Source organism: Cupressus sempervirens, chromosome 4, assembly GCF_028749045.1.
Source record: "Cupressus sempervirens isolate cs-2001-9-10 chromosome 4, ASM2874904v1, whole genome shotgun sequence".
Classification (NCBI taxonomy): domain Eukaryota; kingdom Viridiplantae; phylum Streptophyta; class Pinopsida; order Cupressales; family Cupressaceae; genus Cupressus; species Cupressus sempervirens.
This window is the reverse complement of record NC_143121.1, coordinates 97,302,401-97,313,133: the sequence shown is the minus strand read 5'-3', so window position 1 is coordinate 97,313,133 and position 10,733 is coordinate 97,302,401. Positions and strand designations below refer to the sequence as shown.

Below are 10,733 nucleotides of genomic sequence, written 5' to 3'. Positions count from 1 at the left end.
CCTAGTTATTCATCCCTTGCCTATGTCAGTGATAGTTGGGTGAGCCTTTGGCCCTAGTTATTCATTCCTTTCCTATGTCAATTAAGTAATTATTTCATAAAGAAAATAATTCCTTAACCCAAAAAATTCATTTCCTTATTATACTTTGTACTATCTATATACTTTTGTAACTAGTAAACTCATCATAAATTTGTCTATACAGTCTGCATTATCCTGCACACTCACATACATCATGATCAAAATCTTAGGTATATGTACCTAAATTTTCACATGTCCATAATGTTTCTATGAAGCTTGCTTATCAAATCTCTAGTTGTTTTGCCTGATAAATTGTTCAACACTTAGACAATTTTCTAAGTATAATTTTCACATTTTTAGGTTTTGCCCACTTCATAGGACTGATATGTTACCATAAATGATAACATCAAAATATCTATCCTAGTCAAATTGTCAATAATACCCACTTTGGCATTGATGGCAACATATGGGAAAATTCGCTAAGTCCCAAGCAAAATTTTTAACTCTTTACAAAACTTGGCCTACACAAAATTTCAAAGAAAATTTTGGATCATTACATATACCATCTTTTCCTTATATCTCCTAATTACATTATAACTCTACATATATATGATTTTCCTTATCACACCCCCTTTGACATCAATGAAAAAGGTGTCAAAATGTATGTACAAGTCAAAATTGTATTACCTTTCTCCTTATGTTGAGTTTGTCATTCTTGAAACACGGTCTATAAATTTTAAGTTTAGAATATCAAACTCTTTCTATCATGTGTCTTTTACTACCTCTGATCTACTAAGAAGAGCTCATAATCCATATGATGCTACTTCAATTACATTAAGGCCAAAATAAACAAATTTCTCATATGATGTCATTTCTTCAAGGCACTCATGAACTATTTATGTACATTGTTGTTCTTCAAAGTCAAATGTTCTCTTAACAATGAAAAACTCTTTATTGTTCTCTCCTTTAGCTCAATGATCTTTATATCATCATGAATAACTATTGTAGTTGCTTCAAGATCTTCAAACTTGGTGTCAAGTTGTTGGAGTTTGCTCACCAGATTCTGTAATTCATTCAATTTCGCATTCAGGTCATCATTTATGTCCTTGACATAATTGTATGATAGGGTGCATTTTCCATACAATGTTCTTCCCTCTATCAAGCATCTTCTTATCTCCTTGATGCAAGGATCAAGTAATAAATCACTCCTAATATTTGTGCACACTATAGTAAATAGTTGTGCATCATGCTTGATTTGTGCTTGTGTCACTGCCACTTCTGATAAATGAGTAAACTCATTATAGAAAAATGTTTACTATTCTTTTGCTCTTAATTAAGGATCTATCTCTATTACCTTTACTGACATGGAATTTTACAATTTCTCGAAGACTTATCCCAAAGTATTTTCCAGATTTTTCACCTTCTTGTTACTTCAAATATTAGGCCTAACTAATCATCATCATCTTCAAACAAGTTATAGTGCCCACCTATCATTTTTTTTTCCATTATATTTACCAAACTCTTTTATGCCTATTTCATGAATGTGTTAGTTTCAAGGATGTTATTTCATAACTTGGACTAGAGATATATCAACGATGATTACTTAGCTGACTATATTTCATATGTTGTTTAATGATTATGGTTACTAGTGCATAAATGATGCTTTAATGATTCATAGTTAATAAATGTGGCTCTTTTCATAGCAATTTCAGATGATTCTTTAATGATGATTACTTCATATTTGTAACAATACATTATTTTATATTAGCATTTGATGTTTGACTTATAATTATTATCACTAGTACATTTGACTCAAAATTTTGACCAAAACTTTCAACCATCTGATAATTTGGGGTCAATTTGGTCGAATTGTGATGAGGTTAAAGATGAACCCATTTTGGTCAAAATTTTGACCAACACGGGTTCATCTTTAACCAAAAATTGAAATAAGTTATGTTTGCTGCCCTAATCTTATTGTATTGTGCCTAGAAGACTCATGCACACTGAACCATTTTCTACCACTACTATTTGTGGCCAAGAGTACGTAGCAAAAGGGTTTAACAGCGTCAACACCAGTAGGGTTTGACATCTTGGGTTCTTTGGTGGTTGATTGTAGCAAAGGATAGCTCGTGAATGCTTCCAAGTTGATCCATTGAAAGAGATTTTAGAAAGAAGGTGGCGTGAAAGGATCAAATAACAGCTGGAAATGTTGAAGAGTCTCCTTCCCAGCGTTAAAAAGGCAAGTTGAAGTTTTGTTTTATAGATTGAAATTTCTTGCCTTGTTTTGAATATATTTATATGCAACCTATACAATGTTTGCTTTTTTTTGGGCTAGACATTTCTCATTTGCTTTGTTCCCTAACCAGAGTTTTCAAACTAGTGCTTATAAGAACCTCCTAAGATATTCATAAATACCAGTAATCCAAAAGCAAAGCAAACAAATTTGATGAGTCAGAAAATAGAACACAATACTATCAAAATCTAATCAATGGACTCCTGCAGTTCAATCCCTAACACAATCCAAATTAATTTCTTGAAGTTCAATCCACTCCTTCAATTTCCAGGCACATTTCTCTGTCAACATTAGCCAGGTTTCTCTAGGGATCAACACACTCATTGCTAGTTATTTCAAGTTTGGCAGAGAAAAGCGAGGCAATCAAATATTACATTACATACTTGAAAGGAACATACCTCCTGATATGTGCACTTACAGCTCATTTCAGGTCATTGTAGAGCTAGTAGGCTAGAAGAAGCAATCAGACTCTTAAACCAACTAATTCTAAATGGTCTAGCTCCAAAAAACTTTATGTATAATATCATTATTGCTAGACACTGCAGGGTTTCCTGCACAAGTGTTGCATTCAAACTATTTGATAATATGGTAAAGAGTGGTATTTTTCCTCATGTGATTAGTTATACTACTCTTACAATTGGGTTATGCAAGGAAGGTAATATACAAGAGGCACATTTGCTTTTGAGGGAAATGTTTGGAGAAGGTTTGATTCGTGACAAAACTGTACACAGTGTATTGATTGATGAACATCTCAAGAATGGTAATGTAGAACAAGCTTTTAAACTATGGGCACAAATGGACAAGAAAGAAATTCCACCTGATGTTATTGCTTACACTCCTTTTATGAACGGGCTTTGCAAGATAAGCTACATAAAGTAGGCACATAGATTCCTTACGAAAATGGTAAATCGGCACATTTTGCTTGACAATTTCACTTATAGCTTATTTATTGATGGACATTGGGCTAGAAAAGGAAATGATTAAAAATTGGGCTTGTGCCTAATGTCGTTATTTTTAATACTCTCATTAATGGATTTTGTGAACAAGAAATGATAAGTACAACAAATCAGCTTTGTACCCTCATGCCAAGCAATGGCTTGTCCCCTGATATGTTATTCCCCAACTTTATCTCCCTTGGATTCCCTCCTCAAACAAAACCTCTTCTTTATATCTTACAATGTAAGAGTCACTTCTGTTCACCACATGTGCCCCTTGCATTGGTCACAGCCTTTCACAATTACCGCCCTTCAAATAAGGTCAAACTCTTCATCATTGTTAACCAAATGAAGGTACTTCCTTACTATCTTCCCCTCCCTTCTTCCATCAATCCTTCCTTAATTCCTATGCTCCCTTTATGCATATCAAAACTGTCTTACATCTTAGGCCAGAATTTACTATGGTTATCTTATGATTATCCAGTCTTCCATGCCTTCAAAAGAAGTCTTTCCCCATTGTTTATATCTAAATGAGCCTTTTAGAAAATTTAGAAGCATTTTTCTACATTTAGTTTATCCTCATCCTCTTTTTATTAGTATTGTTGCATTTATTTCATGCATCTTCATTAATCTCAACACTTGTGCAAGTAGCCATTACGAATGACAAATGATTGATCTACATTTAAGTCTCTTAAATGAATTGTTAGTAAACATAAAAATTAAAACTATCCTATCAAATGAATCATAGTTTTTTCCAATTATATATTATTTCCAAGTTTAGCAACCCATAATTATTAAATTCCATGTACTCTTTTGTAGTGGTACAAGCCATCCTCATAAATCATATATGATCTTACCCAAGCATTCAACAAAAATATGCATGATCTTCATCATTAGCTTTCTCAGGGGTCTGAACATCTACCAACCAAATTGTGAAAGTTGTCTCACAAAATATATCACCAAGGGATATAGTTGTTACCTTTGTTCTTTTGGAGATCGAGTCAAAATTGACTATTATATTTGATGCTATTCATTCAAAACATTGACATGTGAAGTCACAACTAAGCTTAACTGTTTCAACTTTCATAATAGTTTTCTAGCCTCTATCTAGTGTGTGTTTGTGTAAGCTATCTAAGAATTAATGTGACTAGAAGAAAGATATTCATGTCTTTCTCAAGATTGCTACATACAAAATTCACAGTTTTTGAGATCTGTGTGTGTGTGTGTGTGTGTGATAGCTATCCCAGAGTTGATATGGCCAAAGATATTCATGTCTTTCTCAAGAGTGCCATGTACAAAACACCAACTTTTGAGCTTTCATGTTCATTCTAATGTCTTTTCTCTTTGACACTATCTATTTAATTGTAAACAATTCATCCTATATGGCTTGTTTCGATTCTCTCAGTCTAGAGGGTTTTCCCATGGAAATATCTTGGGATCTAGATTATTGATGAAGTTTGGGGATGATGTGACATGAATAGTGGATGTATATTATTTTGAATTTTGCACGTGCGATCTAATAGATTTTATTACGGGCATTTCTGAATCTCTATTTCAGCATAAAGAATGGTGAAAAAATTGGCAATGACTCTGACATCCCTCTTTTTTATCTAGCGATGGAAAAAATTGGAACCATTCTTAATGAGATTTAAAAATTGAGCCAATAATAGTCCAAGTGTCTACAAGTGGGTGCTGTGAGTAGACTATGCAAATTCAGCTTTGTTTCCTTCCTTTTGGTGGTGTTCGGTGCAGGTTTGCATTAATGTAGAATACTGCACAGGTAGTGACTGATTGCTATCACTGAGATCCCCTCTCAAGTAATAAAGAACTGCACCAAGTTTTCTAGCATACATTTCCATCTACAAGTCACCTATGCCTCATATAACTCTTAAAGGTTTTGGCATGTTAATTGTAGCCAATCTCTCTAAAAATTTACTTTAATTTGATCTTTCCATTAAGATTCCTTAACATATATAGTTAGGATGTACAAAATTCCTAACCTCTTAGCTATAGCTCCCTAGAGACTATCAATTCTTTATTCTACTTTAAAACTTTCCATATGTGATCTTGAATCTTCTATAGTTATAGCATGCCCAAGAAGGTATTCATGTCTACATTTTTACTTTACATTCTTCTTGAAATATAAACATTAATAATTCTTCCTATAAGATAATCTTCAAAAAGACTAAACTTTTGAGCCTAGATAGTAACATACACAACTTAGAAATAATAAACCTTGAGAAAATTGTAATGACATCATTTACTAGTATGTTGTATATCCTTTTTGTTAATAAAAAATGGTAGTGCTAATCACCATAGTTTTTAAATAAGAAAAGTGACTAAATACTCTAGAAGAAGAAACCATTGCATCAGTTGACAATAGGATGGACAAAACCAAAGAGACTGAATTTAATGTGAAAATAAAATATGTAAATGGAAAAAAAATCATCTGCTATAATATGAAACTATCTTAACAATGAGCTTTGAATTTTTGTGTCTCAAAAGTCAAAGCATATGAAAGTGATACTTTAACAGTCAAAGGACTCTACCAGTAACATAACTAAATTTTGTATGTTCTCTCTCCCTTATAGCATGTAGCATGATGGTAGAATATATTTCTTGTATTTAGAAAATTATAATACTTTCAACTATTTTATGAATTCTAAATTATCATATCAAACTTACAAATGGACAAGATGTGGGGCAATTCCAAGTATAGCAACATTTGATCCATTGGAGCCAAGTTTTAAATTAAAATTACACTTACCAAACTAATCCATGGACAAGAATCATTATAATTTATGAGATGATGTTCTTCAGCAGTTGTAATTAGAAGTTAAATTCATGTATCTCTAGGATTCGAATACCAAAGGAGAGAATCTTATTCCTTAGTAACCCCATGATCTAACATGACTTAAGTTCAAGTGGGATAGGATGAGAGGTTAACTTCATAGTTGTGAAATCCTTTGCCTAGGTACACTAGTTCAACTATTGGACAATCCTAAGATGTTGGATACACCTCTAGTCAAGGGTTACACCAAGTTGACAAGAGTTGTAGGATTTGACTGATAAGGTGTAGGACTCTTACGCTAGTTCCTAGAATGTTTTCTCCTATTCCCTTGTAGAGGATTGGGCTCACTTTAGTTAGCAATATGCAAGGAAGGTTCAAGATTGATCCATGGCTGGGTGGATAAAAACTTGATGATACATTTCCCCTACTTGAAGAAAAGTAAAAATTCTCCAATTACCACCATTTTTAACTTCTTAGTAAATTTTTTTTCCAATTATTCATTTTTTTCTTCAATTATTCATTTTTTTCAATACAACTATTCATATAAAATAAAATTAATGAAGACTTACATTATTTTAGTTATCATTCTATTATCTTATTGATTTTTTTGTAAAAATGCTTAGTGTATATTTGTTCTTTAATTCTCCAGTTCAAAAACTATAATGCAATTAAAGAAATTAGAATAATCTCTTGTCTTATATTTAGTAATCCATTCTTTTAAGAATAAATCTACCTTTTCACTCTCCTTTTAGATCTTTTGGTTACAAAGGAAAAGATGGAATACATTTCATCTACATACCCCAAGTGATTTTGTACTAAGTTTATGTATGGAGAATCTAGGACAGAAGACGAGCATATTCATCCTTTTAAAAAAATATGTAATGTCACATGTTACTATAATTTTCAGCACTAATCATGACACACAACCCTGCATGCCTGTCTTTCAAATAATATAAATGGAAGATGAAATTTTTTCTTTCATAACAATCATTTTTATTTACTTAAATAAGCTTCCCTAGCAGAGTTAGGGATGATTTCATCCTCATTTTTACACAATGCTGATGTCTTCCCTACTTCTTTTAGATCTGTTCTTGACATCTTTTCTGAACAAAATTATTTTGGGTTTGAGAGAAGATTAGTATTGTGCAACATATGGAAGTTTTCATTTTTTTTGTCATGTGAGGTTATTTGAGCTTCTTATTCAACCTTTTTGTTGATCCCTTGCCTTGGTATCCTTATGAATGATAAAAATCTTTGCTTTTGGAATCCAAAAAAGATGGGGGAGCTCATTTGAAGGGTTTCCTTCCCTTGCTATTCACTATTTAATGCAAAACATTAGGTTGGGTGGTGAAGTTAGAGGGTGGATAACTTTTTCCCTAGAGTCTGAGGACCCTTTTGCCAAGGAGGCAGTTCTTGTCATTTTTTCTGAACAAACTTATTCTAGGTTTGAGGGGAGATTAGTATTGTGCAACTTATGGAAATTTTCACTTTTTGTCTTCTGAGGTCATTTTAAGCTTCTTGTTCAACCTTTTTTTTGATCCCTTTCCTTGGCATCCTTATGAATGATAAAAAAATCTACTTTTGGAATCCAAAGATGGGGGAGCACGTTTGAAGGGCTTCCTTCCCTTGCTTTCCACTGTTTAATGTAAAAAATTAGGTTGGATGGTGAAGTTAGAGGGTGGATAACTTTCCCCTAGAGTCTGACCCTTTTGCCAAGTTGGTTGTTATGTAGGAGGTTGTACCTTGGAAGTAATAAAAGGTGATAACAACCTTGAGCAAGAGTATCACCCTTATTCCAATATCTTTTAAGAGGGAAAATTTGTCAACCAACAATATATTGCCAATATCATTGTGTAAAGAATCATTTTCGAAAAAGTGTAAAGAACTAGTATTTCTAGATAGGATTGTAAAGCTGCTGCAAAGGATTGCTAACTTGAATCATTATGCCATAACGGAGTTTCTAGCTATATTGAGAATTCACTTGAAATAAGAATCTAGTGAAGACAAAAATTCTTTCTGATTTCTGTTTTGAAATGCTTTATGTTCAATTTTTTGGGAAGAGTAAATGTTATTTGCATCCATGCCTTAGGAGGATGGTAACAAACAGGCCTCTACAACTATGGAGAAGCATGAGAATACATAGTTTTAATTTAGCAAAGAATTCTACTTTATTGCATGTTAATAAAGGTCTTGATTCCTAGATACTCCAGATACTATTTTAATTCACCATAGCCTCTCCAACCAATAGAAATGGTTAAGTTTATCGTAGTGCCTATGTGGCAATATCATGCTGCCTAAGTGGCATAGTAATTGTAATGCGCGCCAATCACTTCCAGGAAACTTTACAATGCAGATCTTTACTAACATTTAAGTATACTATAAGTTGATCTCTTGTGATTGTAAAGGATTTTGGTCTTTTTCAAAAGTTTCCCAAAGGATACAAAAATTGTTTTGTAATTGAAACCTTTAAACTTCTAAATCAAGTAACAGAAAAATGAGATTGATTGTTTCTGTCTGTTTATCCATTGTGTAATTTTATATGGAGTATTTGGTTTTCTTCATTATCTAGCAAGCACCACAAAATTTTTTAATGAATTAATGTCTTTGAATAAATGAGTTAATGATGGTACTTCTGATTCTCCAGCTCTAGCTAAATCAATTTCTAAAAACTCAAAAAAAGAAAATGGTCTTGATGCTGTAGCTATAAGTCTTACATTCAAAATCAACAACAAGGTTTCATACAAAATAGTACTAAAAGGTGTGTGTCTTTTTGGGGTTCAAGTTTCAAACTGCAAGTGCACATATTTATATATTAAATTGGCACCTTCTATGCTCAAATGGTTGTTGATCTTTGTTTCATGGCTTTATATTCTAGCACATAGTGCAATTGTGCTGAAAGCAAAAAGTATAGCAGATAAAACAGAGTGGGTTAGCAAAATTAGGACCTTATTCAACCTTCAAAAGGCGTATCAATAGAAGGACCAGTATTATTGTTGTCTTGATCTTATCCATTATTCTATACTAGGTGTGTTTTTTTGGTAGAAGGGTGGTACTGCACATTTTGCAAACATCTATGCCTTTTAGAAATTATAGGATCATTTTAGTTATATTTGAAAACATTAGTCAAGAAAAACCATATGTGTAGATATAGACATTAATCACAACATGTCCAATTTATTTGCAGATATATTTTCCTGTAAAGAAAGATCATGCCTGACAATATGAACGCTGAACAAAATGAGACAATGGCTGCATTGTGGGCTCAGTTTCGAAGAAAACCTAATAAATTTTATTGTCCTTGCAAGAAGTGTAAAGGCTTAAAGACTCGAAGAATTCTAATCACAACAGCCCAGAGTCATTGTAGGCAACATGGTCATGTTGAAGGGGGCCACGATTTTCATCCATTGCTGAATGTGGATTTCCTACTGGAGGAACATGGAGGTGTGAATATCCAAGCTGAGGATAACACTCTCATGGAAGAAGATGATAATGTGCCAGAGGACATGATTGCAGAAGATGGTATTGGGGCAGGTGATGAAGAGGCTCACAATGATGGTACTAGCAAATTTGATAATGATGAATATGCCTTGAAGACCAAGGAGAGACTAAACTAGAAAAACTAAATAATGGGTAAAGTATTAAAGCTATCCAAGAAAAGGGAAAGAGGTTCCTTAGAACCTACCATGAGTAAAGAGCTTGAAGAAAGTAAGAATGTGAAGGTTGACTTTGATTAAGGGGAAGTTTTAGAGGTAGAGGGCACAAAAGCCACTATCTAGAGAGTAAAAGCCCTTGAAGTGTTTTATTTGTGATGAGGGCCATAATACTATAGATTTCCCTCAAAACCCTGAAAGGGTTATGGTAGCCCAAGAAGAATAAAAACCTTGGTCAACAAAAGTTGAGGCTGAATCAAGAGAGAACCTAATGCTGGGAAGAAACTTAATATCTTGAGACAAGAAAACTCCTAAAATTAGTTGGAAAATAAAAAGTGTCTTGAAGTCTTCCAAATGTAATGCAAATATAAGGATGTGGTATATAAGGTGATCATAAACAGTGGATGTACTGATAATTTGATGAGCACATTCCAAGAATCAATTCCTGCAAGATTTTTTGGTTAAAGAAGAGTCATAGTGCCCTTGCGGATAATTTTTGTCTTGTTGCTCTCAAAATTGATCCATATGAGGTTGAAGTGCTCTGATGTCATACTAATGGATCCATGTCATTTATTGTTGGGTATGCCTTGGCAATATGAAGAAAAAATGTGAGATTCAGCATGAAGGAAAACCATCTTAAAACCATGGAAAGAGGAAGAAGTAGCTGAAGTGGTAGCTTTATCTCTTTTAATAAAAGCTAAAAATGAGCTTGAAGTGAAAAGTAAAGTTCTAGATCAGCCAAGAAGGAAGTTGTAAATATTTCAAAGAAAAAGAGACAAATGATTATAAAAGTGAAATTCAACTTAAATATGAGGCAGAGCTGCAACAAGATTCAATTTACAGTTATTGGTGAACCCAAAAAGGTAGATGATGACATTTCAATTGATTGTAATGCAATTGAAAGGAATAGTGAATTGCGTGCAAAATCTACCTTGGATGTTATCATGAATTTAGCGAAAAGTGACTTAAACTCAATATAACAATAGTTGCATGAAGGGTGATTAAATTGAAGGAAAATATTTTAGGTCTTAGTGATTTTTCTGAGC

General features: G+C 33.1%; 1 pseudogene; it reads left to right on the top strand.

The window, feature by feature from the left end:
• The first annotated feature begins 2,896 nt into the window (after nt 1-2,896).
• The window catches only part of LOC149560109 (exocyst complex component SEC15A-like), a 76,220-nt pseudogene continuing 68,383 nt past the window's right edge, over nt 2,897-10,733 (top strand).